General features: G+C 42.2%; 1 protein-coding gene and 1 long non-coding RNA gene across 5 annotated transcripts in view; one reads left to right on the top strand and one right to left on the bottom strand.

Moving 5' to 3' along the window:
* Positions 1–9,875, bottom strand: part of LOC125757216 (uncharacterized) — a 78,997-nt gene extending 69,122 nt beyond the window's left edge. The window contains exon 1 of the long non-coding RNA XR_007415149.1: positions 9,801–9,875. This is a non-coding gene — a long non-coding RNA (uncharacterized LOC125757216). The remainder of the gene's footprint in view (positions 1–9,800) is intronic.
* LOC119383616 (regulating synaptic membrane exocytosis protein 2) overlaps positions 1–14,444 on the top strand; it is a 242,646-nt gene that overhangs the window by 37,741 nt on the left and 190,461 nt on the right. The gene's annotated exons all lie outside the window — the stretch shown is intronic.

Genomic DNA, 14,444 nt, shown 5'->3' with positions numbered 1-14,444 from the left:
AGGGGTGTTGCACCCTTCCTGGCTACGCCAGTGATCGAAATACTGCCGTGCTTCGGTCATCTTGGCGTTGCCTGTCTGGACTTCCGAGTGCAGATATATGGGACGTAGGTATATGAGCTGCGAAGAAGCTCCGCTCCCCCTAAAGGAGAACTTTGCGTGTGCCTGCAGTCAGCAGTACGTATCATATATCTTGGCTGTAACATACAAATTATGTTACAGGACATAAAAACAATTTTACTTGGCATATGTGACTCGATGTCCTTCAGCATCAATTTATACTATACTTTGCGGTAATCTAATAAGTATAAGGTCCATTCACAAAAAACATATATGTGCGGCCCCTGCCTCCACACCTCTCTTGTTTATAGTTCCCCAGAAATATTGAAATTGTAAAATGTTCACCTCTGCTATGACCCTATAGAAACGAGTAAAAATGGCTGGCTACAAAAATTTCAACCATGGAATGATTTTAGCTGCCGTTGTCAGCGGCTTTAAAGTAACCTTGCACCAATATCTAGCGCCTTTATCCGGGCACCCAAACGAGAACATCCGAGCGTAGTTGCGAGAACAAAACCAGACATCCGGCAAACCAGCCAAAAGTTATAAAAAATGTGGTCTTTGGCTGTCAACCCTTCGTATAGCATTACATACGCTAATTACGGCCCAGACAAATTAAAAAAAAAATATTGTTTCCCAGTTATTGGTGTTTGTTCGCACTGTCACGGAAGCTGTAACTTCTAGTACGCGACTTTCCAAGATATAGGACACCATACACTCGTTCTTTTAAACGCCAGCACCACGCCTGTGCTCTATTAAATGCCGGTGCAACCGGAGTTAATCGTTGAGGCAACGGTTTCGCGGCGCAGGTTGCCGCCTCCTTCGAGAGATGGCACCACGCTGTGTGCGGCGCACCAGCGTGGTGTCTGCATACGCTAGGCAAAATCTAAGGTTTATCTCACACAGCGACAGGAAACGATGGCGTCCATATGGACCAATACGCAGTGTAGAGTAGTGTAGTTTGGTGGAGTGTGCCCTTGAGAAACTGCACAGGATTGTGGCATCTCCAACCATTCTGCTTTGCCGGTAGCCATTTCATGCTTACATCTGCATCTCGACTACAGGAGAGCTAGCCATTTATTTATTAAATAGACATCAGTACATCCGACACTCCATTATCAGTATATTGCCAACTGCATGTATTCAATACCAGATCTTCCAGCTCCTTTCAAAAAGCTTTTATTAGGACGAATATTATGTCCAAATACAGTTTCAGATAATTTATTTATCTCATGACAAAGCAGCACAAAATAACTCTCCTTTCATGAAAAATCAGCACAAAATTACTCTATACAGAGTGTGAACAGTTATGGCTGTGCAATCACGTTGAGAAAACCACCACAGCAGATAAAAAGCAGTAAGGTATTTCATTTCAACACACCATCGAAAGCAACAAAATCCGTTGTGTGAATGTTACGTTAAAGAAGTCGTGCAGGCGTGTTCCGACAAGGCCGCGATGTTTACACATGCCACTGCATTTGAACTCAGAGAACACAATACTTTTAGTTGTTCGCCCAATATGCACAGTGTACTGCTACAGATGGCAAGAGACCCTTGACATGGCCAGCTGTCATAAGCAGTGGTGTCTCGTTGACACAATCTTCATGGGAAGTAGAAAATAAAACGTATCATTTAGAAGATACGAGAATAGGCTAAATTAAATGGCAAAATTGTTTGTGGCATTGATGGATAATGCTCCGCAAAACTTGTTACGTGGAGAAGCGTCACTTGACGCTCTACAAACTTCAGCCGAAGCACTTCTATTCAACAAAGTTGAAATAGCTTGTCAGTGTGCGCTGAATTTTCTTTTATTCAATGTCTGTAATAAAGTGCCTCTCGAAGTTAAATGGGCCCTGCAACTTTCTCAGCATGGTAAGAAAACGCCGCCGATCGGTATAGTCGAGGCTTCTGAGAACACGCCCCAAACATTATAACCATAGGCGTGCGCCCGGGGTGGGGGGGGGGGGGGTGCAGCCCACCCCCACTCAGTCACCTAGGAAGAGAGGAGCGCAGAGTCTGCCCCATACATTGGCTTAGTAAGGGGGGCGCCGCGATGAACCTTCGCCCCTCTTGAGGGGGTGCCCTGCGCACGTCTATGATTATAGCGCGGCATGCGGTCTGGAATTTTACAATTAATTCTCGAAGTCGGCTAGAAATCGTTCACTCATCTTTCTATAAATGATGCCATATACCCAAATGACCGCGCCATATACACAAATTCACGGTCACTGGCTGATTTGAGCATCGTGCGCTGCATAGTTACCGTGGCCGCCGCGGGGGACCGCCACGTGCCCGCTCGTGATCACACTGAAAGCCGCGCGTTCGAAAGAAAAAATAAGTGCTCAAGGTCACGACATGCGCGTGACGTAACTTTTTCCCCCGTACCATCCCTCCATGCTTAGCTTCCAGCGCACTCGTCGGGACGAGAGAAGAGAGAAAGCAATTACAGCGTGCGACAAATCGTTGTAACTCCGGTCGTACTTGACGAATTCTAAATATTTCTGCGGCGGTCGATTCGTGAGGCAATTTACTCCTTTAATGACGCCATTCTATGGTTACTTGGAAAAGTGTTGCGAAGCTCCTTTAAAAAAAAGCAGCCAACATTTCCTCACTCAAACTCAACTGAGCATTCGTAATGAATTCTAAAGCAACTTCTGCAGTCGTATTATCTAATTTCCGGTGAAAACGCAAGCATATCAGCTGCAAGAGAGACAGAGAGAGAAAGGCAACGGAAATATTAGCTGCAAGAAGACACATGCTCCTATGAGACAATGGCTTGGAAATTAAAGAAAAAAAGAGTATTCTCCGGAAAAATTTATTACGTTGAATCGTATCAATGACATTCCATTGTACCGTCTGTGAAGCTAGGGACATGGCAGAGGCAAGAGCTAGTCACTTAAAACGCAGACCACCTTAGCCAAAACATTTCTGCAGATACCCCTCTCCCTGCCCCGCAGACACCCCTCTCCCTGCCCCGCAAACACCCTACCACCGTGATAAGCTACAATGCAGGATAATGTGTGGTCGAGGCAAAACTAAAGGTCATTTTGTGTTTCTGAAAAAATAAATGAAGACTGGGTTTGTCTAACGTAACCACATGTACACGTTGAGTGACATGGAAGTAGGAGTACCCATCACTGCCACTCCTAGATGAATGTCGCGTAGCAAAAGTGTCACAACATATGGAGACGTACTACTCCACGGATCACGCCTTCAAGGAACAGCACAATGTGTGCTTTATGTGATCAGGAAGAGTCAAACTGACTGTCATTCACAAGTGTGAATTACTACAGTATGAAGCAAGCACTACAACTATGAAAGGAGTAAAGAGTGGATGAACCACTTAAGACAGGGACGCACGAGCACAGTATGTGCGAGCTGAAGTGCATGTTCCAATAAGAAGAAATTGTTCTAAGAAATGGATAACCAACCTAACACGTCTTCCGTCAATGAGATACATAAGCTGACTATGCAGTACCAATAGCGTATTGCTGTGCAGGAGTCATAGACAGGGAAGCGATATGTGCAGTTTCTCTTCCTGTGTAAAAATAAGGATGTCATGTGAAAGTGGCCTTTTGCTTATTTCGCTTCATAGGAGATACTGCCAAACAAAATCGTGATAAAAAATGAAGTCTGATGTCAATATAATGTTTCAAATTGACTGTGGCTTTTTGTAGAACAAAGTGGCAAGCTGTACCATAATAGTGGGCATGTGAAGGGTATGTACCTGGAAGCTTCTTGAACAGGAAAACCCCGAAAATAAAAGTTAATCTCTTTGCTGCCTAAAAGATGAGTGATGCCACAGCAACACGGATCGCCCAAGCCAAGCAGCATGAAATTCATATCGATAATGTTTCAAAGTAAAAAACAAAGTAAAATTTCAATTGCTTTTATATAGCAGGCAAGCTATACTGTGATAGTGGGCATATAAGTGTGTAATAGAAGTTTCTGGGATGCGAAATCCCTGAAAATAAAAGCCAACCTCCATGCTGTATAAGGGCCAGATTATTACAACTTAGAGATACCCACACATAGGTCACATGAGCTATACAGCAAACAATTCATGATTGTTCTTAAATTTACAGATGTGCAGTATAATAAAAAGTTGGGCGAGTTGGTGTTGGTCGTCCTGTGTCAATCTTTTCTTGGGCGCCGTTTTATTCGCGCCCCGTTTTCTTTACAGATGTAGCTCAGCCAAGCCAAGAAAAAATAAATAAATCCAGCTATTTTCATTCCTTCTTTGCTGCAAAGGGCTCCCATGATCAGCTGCTTTCCAGGGTAACTCTGATACCATTTGTTAAGGAAACTTGAAAATTTGCAAGCGCTTTCGTGGGATATCAAGACAAATGTACTGACTTTTTTTCTCCCAAAGTGAAGACAACAGATACGTTACAGACCTGACAAACACACAATTATGCAAGTGAGTCACGTTACAAATTAAGTATGTAAAAAAAAATGTCACCAGACAGTCGTCACTCGTTTTCACAAGAACAATCAAAATACAGAAGAATATAGCGGGACACCACAACTACCGAAGCTGCAAGTACAGACACCAAGCTTCCGAACAGTACTAAGTGTGATATGCGATGGGAGTGCAGTGTACGCTAACACGTCAGCACTGCAAGATAAGATTACTGTCAGGAGGCAGATAACCAATGTGCACAGGAATAAAAAAAATTATAGCTGTGAGACAGTAAGTCACATAATTATTTGCATTATTTACGAGAGTGCTTTCACTGTTGATTGCTGTGCAAGGATTCTGTAGAATACAGATGCAGAAATAGAATGCATTTGATTATGCACGACTAGTACTATGTACTACGCCTTTCATGAGAGCTGTAAAAGAGCTTCTGACGTCACAAAAATATTTAACAGTTATGGAAACAATGTTCCCAGCAGAAGCCCTTTCATGCAAGAACAAGCCAAACAGTGACAGAAAAGTCAACAAGAATACAGCTTCGTGGCCCCATTTCCCAGAATAACAAGGAGGCATATGCATCTATATTATACAATGCTCTTGCATCTATGCAAACTAAATTAACTTCTTAATCACATGCAACACGCTAAAAATACGCAATACCCGACAGACAATTTCCCATATAAAACTAGAACAAGTAGTTTGTTCACAGTGCATAATCTATTTGCAATGTGCCATGCTTCCAAACTTCGTTGGGCTACGATGGCCGATACAACACAATACACAACTGTGCTTTGACGAGGAACTTTGACGCCCAAAACTTGGTGGCAAAATTCACCTAGCGCAGATATCTTCATTTGAGCGTATCAGAGCGTAGTATACTAAAAACAACGCGTTGAAATAAATGGCCACTCAGTCAGCCCCTACAAGAACGAACCTTCAGATATACTCATTGCTGGAACATATCAGTAGTTAAAGAAACTATGCACTCCTTGTGGTGCTCAGTGCATACTTTCTGCGAACCAATATAAATGTGTGACGAAACAAAGATAATTTTGTTGAAGATTGAAAAAATCTTAATTAAGATGATGCTTATCTGTGCTAATGTTTTCTTTCTTGTAGAAGTGCTAGTAAGCCACAAACATTGCCTTTTCGCACATACTCCAAAATGTTGCCCTTTGTTAACCTCAGCCAATAGAGCCAAGTGTAAATACGCCGTAAGTAATTAGCAACCCTCGCCACATATGCTTGTCTACCACGACCTCGAAGAAACAGCTTTATTAAAATGTCCAATCTACAGGAGATTTATATTTTTTTCTTACTGATGCAAAATAGAGTTTTTATAAGTGCACCTGGAGCATAAAGCAGTTCTACAACATATATCACACCAGTCCTCGGCTTGGAGAACACCTACAGTTTCACGTACACACTTCAGCAGTACTAAATACCCGTCTTGTTTGCCATGGTTCCTCACAGAAAGCACCCATCATTGCCAGTTCAGCTAGACCCTTATGCTGGCTCATAGCTCGCACAATTACAACAACAAAGACCCAGCCCAAGAAAGAAAAAAATTTTATGCACAGTTGTAAGTGGGAAAAGCTATTACTTTTCTTCATTATTTTTTCAAGAGAGCTTTTAGGCAAAGCTAGCCGAGGAGGGTCAATATCATTAAAATGTAGATGATTTGTGGCAGTCCATGCCTGTACACTCGTCAAGACTACTATAATAGTTGTTAACGTGTTCCATTTGTTCAAAGGAATACTGACAGGGAATTTACTGTTTTGGAGGGCACCCAGATAAATTACTGCATAATTGTATTTATTCCTATGTGCAAGCCTCACTTGCGAGACACGTGACGTGTGTCATAGTGTCGGGACAGATGGACATGCTCCTTTCAATAAATTCCCACAGCTATGACACACAAGTTCAGCCAAGAGTAATATGCGCAGAACTAAATTTTTTCATAGGCAACTTGTTCATGCCATACCTTACTACAGAACACCAGCAAATTCTGATTGGTGTCACAATAATGTAGACTGTCAGGACTACCATTCTGGGAGAAATTTATATGTTAAAAGAAGATCTGAGTGTTTCCTGACCATCAATATATTGTTAAGACAATGGCCAGAACGAGGTGAACGTCTTTCAGCACATCATCTACAATCATGCGGAGTGTAAACAGTGCAGTGTGTTATTTCAGCACCAAGTCAATGGGGTTGCCAGCATGATTAAAAAAAGAGGTGTACATGCAAAGAACATGGCGTGCGATGGCGGGCGACAAACACTCGCACAATAGGGTGTTGGTGACAGCACAATATATAGAGCTGCACAAACGTGAGTCGCCAGGAAACTGCTCCGGAGCTAGTCAACGACAAGTTTGCACCGACAATTAACTGTAAAGCATAGTAAATTTTGTAACAAGCCATCACATGTATTGCGCATTCATGCACATGGATGTCAAACTTTTGCCGGTGTCCTTTCAGTGTGACCACATCACATAGCTCAACAGACTAGATGATACCGTTTAGAAAAACCACCGTAAACAAAGTTTTTCTCCGACTCGATTCTGTAAGATACGAGGTTGCATTGTGCAGTGTGTACTGCTTTTTGAAAGAGCATTCAGGCAGTTGACGTCTCAGGTTATTAAAACTAAGGGATTTGACACATTACTACTAAAAAAATATCTTTAGCAATGCCAGATGAGAATTTTCATGCCTGTATAATCAGTGACCTAAGTTTCATTTAAAGCTTGTTAATTTAGTGACAACAGGAACATGTTTTCTAGCATGTAATGGCAGCAAATAAAGTTAGCCAGCATTCAGAGCATAATTTTTAAACTGTTTCTTGCAATGGTTTCTAGAAACAAGTGCTCAAAACCTGTCACAAAATACATTGCTGTTCCCCTAACGCATTTCCTAACAGATTCTGCATTTAATGAAGTTGATGCTGGGCTAAAAGTTTCCATCAAGTACTAGCCAAATGTTTTGCAATCCTGACGACACATGTCCACAATGGATATTAGAGAAAGGGTAACGAGCAAAATGAAATGATTTAATAACTGAACAGGCAGTTCTCACTTGCAAACGTTGAAGTCCACCACAACTGCGAAACTATTGTATTCTGAATCCCCTATCATTATAGATCTGAGACACCCAACGTAGAAATGCATAGTACGTGGAAAGTCTCCACATTTGACGTCATTTTGTATCGCACACGGCCAAAAGCACCGCGGAGCTTAGAACTGAAGTCAGATATTATACTAACACAAGTTCCAAACTGTGAACTTTCATTTATTAAAATCTTGGGACAATGACGCCACTGGGGAAGGGGGTAATATAGCACACACTTATTCTTTGAAGTTTGCCCTGAGTCGCACATCTCTTCTGAGACACACACTTTATTAAAAATAATTAAATTTAGAAGCAGTGTCCAAACAGTAACAAACACGGAACGGCAAAGAACTGAGAAGCAAATCATTGTTTCAATCTTCAGTAGCCTTTCAGCGACTTGAGTGCAACCGACTTTGCTGATATCGGAAACTTGTCAGAATAAACTAGCTTGAAGGAAGTAGCCCTCTGATGTCCTTTTAACAAAAAAGCGTTAAAAGGTACATACAGTGAGAGACCAACACGGAACTTTCTGAAAAAAAGAATTTTGTAAAACATGGGGCAACATATGTAATATCGTAAAAAGTGCCCAAATTCATAACCTTTCATGCAGATTCAGGAAGGTTGGTAGCTGTGTGCTAGTGGATCGCACCACTGTGTGCCTATGAGACAAACAAAAACAAGTGCTTTGACAACTACCACCACCAATTGTTTTTCTCTAGCGATATGCATAAAATGCATTTGTAAAAAAATACGGATGTTTTCCAGGTATAATTTCTTTATTAAACCTCGACTCATTTAACTAGCACCCAACTGCTAATAAGAATACGAATGACTGGAGCATCTATGCCCGTCAAACAACAAGTGACAGAACGCGAAGATACTGTGGTCTGTGTGCTTTCAAACTACACAAGCAAAATTCTGTTTAACTTTGCTATTGACTTTTAAATTCTATGCAAAATACTTTATCACAAAGTTATTGTGCATATCTTAGACAACCATTTGACATTTTTCCGTCGACAACATACTTCGCTCGACGTCACTGCTTACTGACACAAGGTTTCCAAGCAGGAGTTTTCTCAAAGCGCTTGGGGTGCAACAATGCAACAAATAGTTCGTAATATAACTTCGTGGTAACTCGCATCACAATGCAAAATGAAAATGACTGAAATAAAAAAAAAAGGGACAGGCACCATTCTAATGCTGCACCAAATGCGAGCATTTCCAGATCTAATGTCCTCAGTGTCATTGGCCAAACAATGGGCCCCATACTGCAATATTTTCTGTATTTACTGAAAGGGTAATAAGCGAGGGCAGCGTTGCCGACAGACTGCTTTCAAGAATTGCATCACTTCTGCGAGATACTATTGCAATACTTGGCGCCAAATTTGCCCTGTACATGGCCATCGGCATTTCCGGCAAGATAGATTAAGATTAATGTTGTGCCATAGGAATACTCCCCAAATTGTGCAACCGTTTTTAGAGAGTAAGACGCATCCGGTGCCAAGTTGGTGCGTTACGCATGAACTTTCAAAGGTGACTTTTGAAAGTGATTGCTCAACAATACCACCTCAGTGTTCAACGGTGAAAATTCAGCAAATGTCTGGCTGGTTAAAATGATGCGAAAGTAAACTTCCAGGTTTCCTTTTGGAGTCCTGGCACATACAGACAACAAAAGTTTGAGACAGTCAATGGTTCAAATTTGTATGTCTCCCAACGTTGACCCACACAGAGTGGAGACGAATGGGAAGGTTGTAAAGGTGACACTGTTGGCATGGCAGACTTCGAAGTGTGAAGCCAGGCTCTGGTATTGAAAATAAATATATGGTAGGTGCCACACCAAGCTGCTTAATTCCTAATTCAAGGCTTAATGCACAAACACAGATCGCTGTCAAGTTCGAAGCGTATCAAAGGACTGCTCCTGCCAGCCATGGAGTGTCCTTAGGAAACTTGCGTATAAATACAGAGGGCAAGGAGCAGTGTCTTCTTTGGCTTCAATGGCGGGGATTGGCAGGCTGGAATGGGAACACTCGCTTATCACAAGGCGGCTGCTGCTGCATTTGTGTTTTGTGAATGCCTTCGGAGTTGCAATGGTGGTGCCTTTCACAGTAACCGCAGGCCTCCGGTGACCTGATCGACGAGGTCCATCCGCCCCATTATCCCTAGAACCGTTGTCGATCCCTCAGGAACCTGGCGAGAACAATGATGCGAGTTAATACAGCAAAAGCTTGTTCAGTAAAAAAAAAAAAAAAAAAAAAAAAAAAAAAAAAAAAAAAAAAAAAAAAAAGAAAGAAAGAAAAGACACGGATGGAGGCATCACCTTGAAGGGACACTAAAGGCAAATATTAAGTCGACGTTGATTGTTGAAATAGCGGTCCAGAAACCTCGTAGTGCTGCTTTTGTGCGAAGGAAGTGCTTATTTTGAAATAAAATCATGTTTTTAGTGGTCCGCATCGTATTAGCGCGCTTCAAATCTCCCGCCTGAAAATACGACTTTCATACGTCACTGCCGTGCCCAACGTTGCCCGCTTTTACTGCGCGGCCGCCGACACTAGTAGCAGCCGAACGGAAGTAGCGCGACCCACAGTAGCAACAACGGCGCTGCGGCAAAGACTTGCTCGGATGGGCACATTCAAAGCCTTCACCAAGTTGCGGTTGGTCTCGTAATCCTCAGTACGAAAGTGCAGCGAGCACACACGCAGAGGTTTGACTGTTTAGCTGGTTTAGCACACTGGCGCTATTGCATGACACTAAGCCACTTCGAGCGTGGGGGTTCATTCCGCGGCACCCAGTGAAAAGACACACCGGTTTCCTTGCTGCAGCAGTGGCGTTGTGCACCATTCGGGCATCCAGCAATATCAAATGCATGCGGCATTTTGTCGAACTTTCTGTCAGAGCGACTTTTGCGAGCGCGCAAAACACGCACGGCAGTACGCGATCCCGAAACTACCACTGAGACGGGCGAGGCGCAGTTCGGCGAAAACGGAACCTTTGAACCACGCGCGCCGTTCCCCATGGCAACGCCACGGAGGTTTTGTTTTCCATGAATCAAGCAGAAACGAACAAACAGCATTTTATTAAGTCTTTTGATGCTCGGAACGTTCTTTTTTTACTGCTGCTAGTTTGATTACTAGTGATTTATTGTAGGCCGACGTCCATACGTCATCGGGATCACTTCGAAAATGTCCCACTCGTGGCGCTCATCATGTGATACATTTAGCTTAATTTCTCGGTAAGTAGGGCACTGCTGTTGATAATATTGCCGTTTTAGAAGTTGTCATACATTGGGCTTTCACTCTGACATAAATTGTTATTTGCCTTCAGTGTCCCTTTAAGGTTCCCGCACATACATTACAGATTTGATGGTGGCTGGTAGAGCCTACATAATTCATTATCATAAAAAATCAACAACCACATATTTCACTGCCGAATGAGCCCCTACTTTTCGAAACTCGGTATAAGGCAGAGAGTTTCTTGGCAAAAGGTTATGCTTTGAGTACAGATTGACCAACTCTGCAATTATGTTGCACTCCGCAGAGGGATTAACTATAGTAATTAATCAATTTACTAGTAATTGCATTAATCAGAAAAGTCCGGCACAGTATGTGTGCAAACACATTATTATCATGGTTAGCACCACTGTGACATAGACAAATACCACCGTGCCAACACAACTCAAGGCAATCCAATCAACACTGACGCCCTTGATGTATCGTCAAAAGCTGAATAACAACTTTAACCTGTGACAATAATAATAATATCTGGGGTTTAACGTCCCAAAAGCACGATATGATCATGAGAGATGCCCTAGCGGAGGGCTCTGGAAATTTTGACCACCTGGGGTTCTTTAACGTGCACCTAAATCTAAGTACGTGGGCCTCAAACATTTTCGCCTCCATCGAAAATGCAGCCGCCGTGGCCGGGATTCGATCCCGCGACCTTCAGGTCAGCAACCGAGTGCCATAACCACTAGACCGCCGTGGCGGGGCTCAACCTGTGACAAAACAGCCTTTAAGGGGAGATGCGGGTCGAAAAATGCGAGTTTTCTAAAAATTATCCATTTTTTGTTTTCACCTATTTTGTTAAGATTAGTACCTCTGCTGTTCTGAAAAAAAAAAAAATATCAATGTCGAGACTCAACTGGAAATGCTTTAAAATTGCGTCTAAAGAGCACAAACGTGGCTGTCAAAAGGCCGAAAGTGTGTCATCTTCGAGCACCTGGCCGCTGATAATGTGCCGCCGCTCGCCATTGTCAACCGCATGAGGCGAAGAGCCGAGCCTCACTCCAAATAACGACGGTTTCCTGCACTGCTGCAACGCAAGAAATAATAATGAGAAGCACGCTTTTGCCGGCTTTTTCGAGCGCTGCGACTGGCTTTAAATCACGTGGTACGGATCGCGAGCCGCCATTGGCCGCTGCGTGCCTGTGTGTGCTGTGAAGCCTACTTGCAGGATCCGTGTCTCGTCGAGCAGCGCAGCTGAACAACGGTTTTCTCAAGTGCTTATACGTTATGGATGAAGAAAGCCGTACAAAGCACAGTCACCGGCCTGTGAAGTTTCACGCGGCGCACAAATTTCGAGGATGGCGGCGCAAATCAAAGCTGAACACTCAAACAGCGAGAAGATCGTCTGCTGCCGCAAGGCGTAGTGGCAGTGACGCCGATACGTCCGACGAGTTTGCCACAACATTCGAATATGTGAGTGACTTCCAGAAAAAGATCGGACTCTTCGAAGACGAAGAAAAATCACAGGACGACGAGTCTTCGTTGATTGCTGATATGACAGCACTGAACATGTTGGTTTAATCGAGGGCACTCCAGTTTTGAACGTGTTCTGGAAGAGCTTGGCGTGCTCCCGCCTCATCATCTGGTTGCTCTTGGCACATCACGGGACAGCACACGCCAGAAAAAAATGTCTCAAAAACTAACAGGAGAAGCAAGGGCTCGTCGGTGTGCGCTGAAGAAAAAATCTCTTGTCGAGGAGTCAGCTCAAAAGAGCTGTGAGGGCCAAACCTATGGTGCTGGCGCATTTTAATGGCAGTGGCCACTACAAGGAGGATTGCTCTTTCTTGTGTACAAATTTAGTCGCATTCAATGACATCTTTGATAAATAAACATGCAATTTTGACTTTAAAACTCGTTTTTCTCAAAACACAAATTTTGCCATTTTTGTCAATGTGCCCCTCCTTTTCGCGTACTTCTGGTGCTCAGATCTGCATGAAATTTTCCCAAATTTTTCCAAAGTACGAGAAATGCAATTATCTTGTTTAAGTTTCAATATTCTTATTTTATAATAAAAAAAGTTATGTAAACTTTTACTAGGGTAGGAGAAATATGAACTTACCACGTTAAAATTTTTCACGTCTAGTACATATTTTGTATGGACATCCTAATTAGTTATTCGCATTCCACACTTTATTTGAAACATTATGAACTATCAATTGTAAAAAATTATTGAAGTTTAGGTCTGAAAGAGGGGGGGCAAAAGGCTTAAGTTTTTCACTTTGTCATGTTGCCGAACTAAAAGTATGCAACTTGCAAGAAACTAATTATGTATTTGAAATCAGCATAAAAAGTTCTATAAGCAGCTCAAGTTTCATTGCTCTAGGATGAATATTAAAGAAAAAGTGTCTTCGAGTAGCATCTCCCCTTAAGGTGAAACACTATTTATCGACATATTGAACTTTCTAATGACCTGAGGACTCGTACAAAAAAGACCTGAACTAATTAATAATTTTTAATTACAATTAATATTTCTCAGGCAATATGGCCTTTTCGTCACTGTCCCTTGAAGGCAGAACCTTTATAATCAACATTTAACTTGTCTGAATCACAGTTCATAAGTTCTTGAATTTCAGCAGTTTTTGAATCAGTCTCATTACTATGAAAACAAAACCTACCATAAAATTTTAGTTTGCTCACTTCTGCATAGATGGCAAAACCCAGTTCATAGATGTTTCATATTCATGATTACTGTCTCAGGCACTTCTAGGGGTGCGTATTGGTGACTAGACAAATATACTCAGAAAGCACAATAATTTATCAGTATCGATTGATTTACTGCTTCACTTTGGCATCTCTTTAAAGTTACAACATGTATAAGAATCCATGACACATCAAATTTGTACTATATGCACACTATCCTAGAAATAACAGGCTGCCTAATTCAAATGCCCTGCCTCGTAAATTCATTGTAAGCCACTCATTGATGTCAATATAATTTACACACTGCCTGATAAGTCATATCGCGTAGGACATCTATTTTCTATCCATATTACCAGGACTCCAGGTTAATTCTGATACCTGGGGTTAACATGTACCCCAACAATCATTTTTCCATTTCACTCTCATTGATATGACATCGCCGTGGCTAGTGTCAAACTCTTGGCTATGATGTAAGTAGTGCGATGCCATGGCCTTAGTACTAAGCTGAATGGTCCATTTAGTCACTATTCGGCTAATAAATTCACAATGCAGTGTCACTGTTGAAAATTACCTTCGCATTTCCAGCAATCTTTGTGGATCTGCACATCCCTGTAGCTACATAAGAGATAGATCACTATACATATTTCCCTGATAAACTTCCCCTCCCCATCCAGGCCACCCCCCCTTTTGAACGCACCTCTGACTACAATTTCTGAGACTGAAAATACCAGTGCAAATTTATCTTGTTAACTATGCTGCAGCAATTTATTGAACCCATTTATGTTGAACGGTTCTTGCCATGGCTGCTACTAACAAGTTTAATGGCCCAGTTTCAGCTACTGTGCTGGTATCAAAAAAAGTGATAGTACAGAAAGAAACATGAGGTTACAGATTACTACCTTGGGTTGGTATAATGCAATGATTGCATATCAAAGATAT

Source organism: Rhipicephalus sanguineus, chromosome 2 (assembly GCF_013339695.2).
Source record: "Rhipicephalus sanguineus isolate Rsan-2018 chromosome 2, BIME_Rsan_1.4, whole genome shotgun sequence".
NCBI classification, from domain to species: domain Eukaryota; kingdom Metazoa; phylum Arthropoda; class Arachnida; order Ixodida; family Ixodidae; genus Rhipicephalus; species Rhipicephalus sanguineus.
The sequence above is the reverse complement of the archived record's forward strand: the minus strand, read 5'-3'. Positions and strand labels throughout refer to the sequence as shown.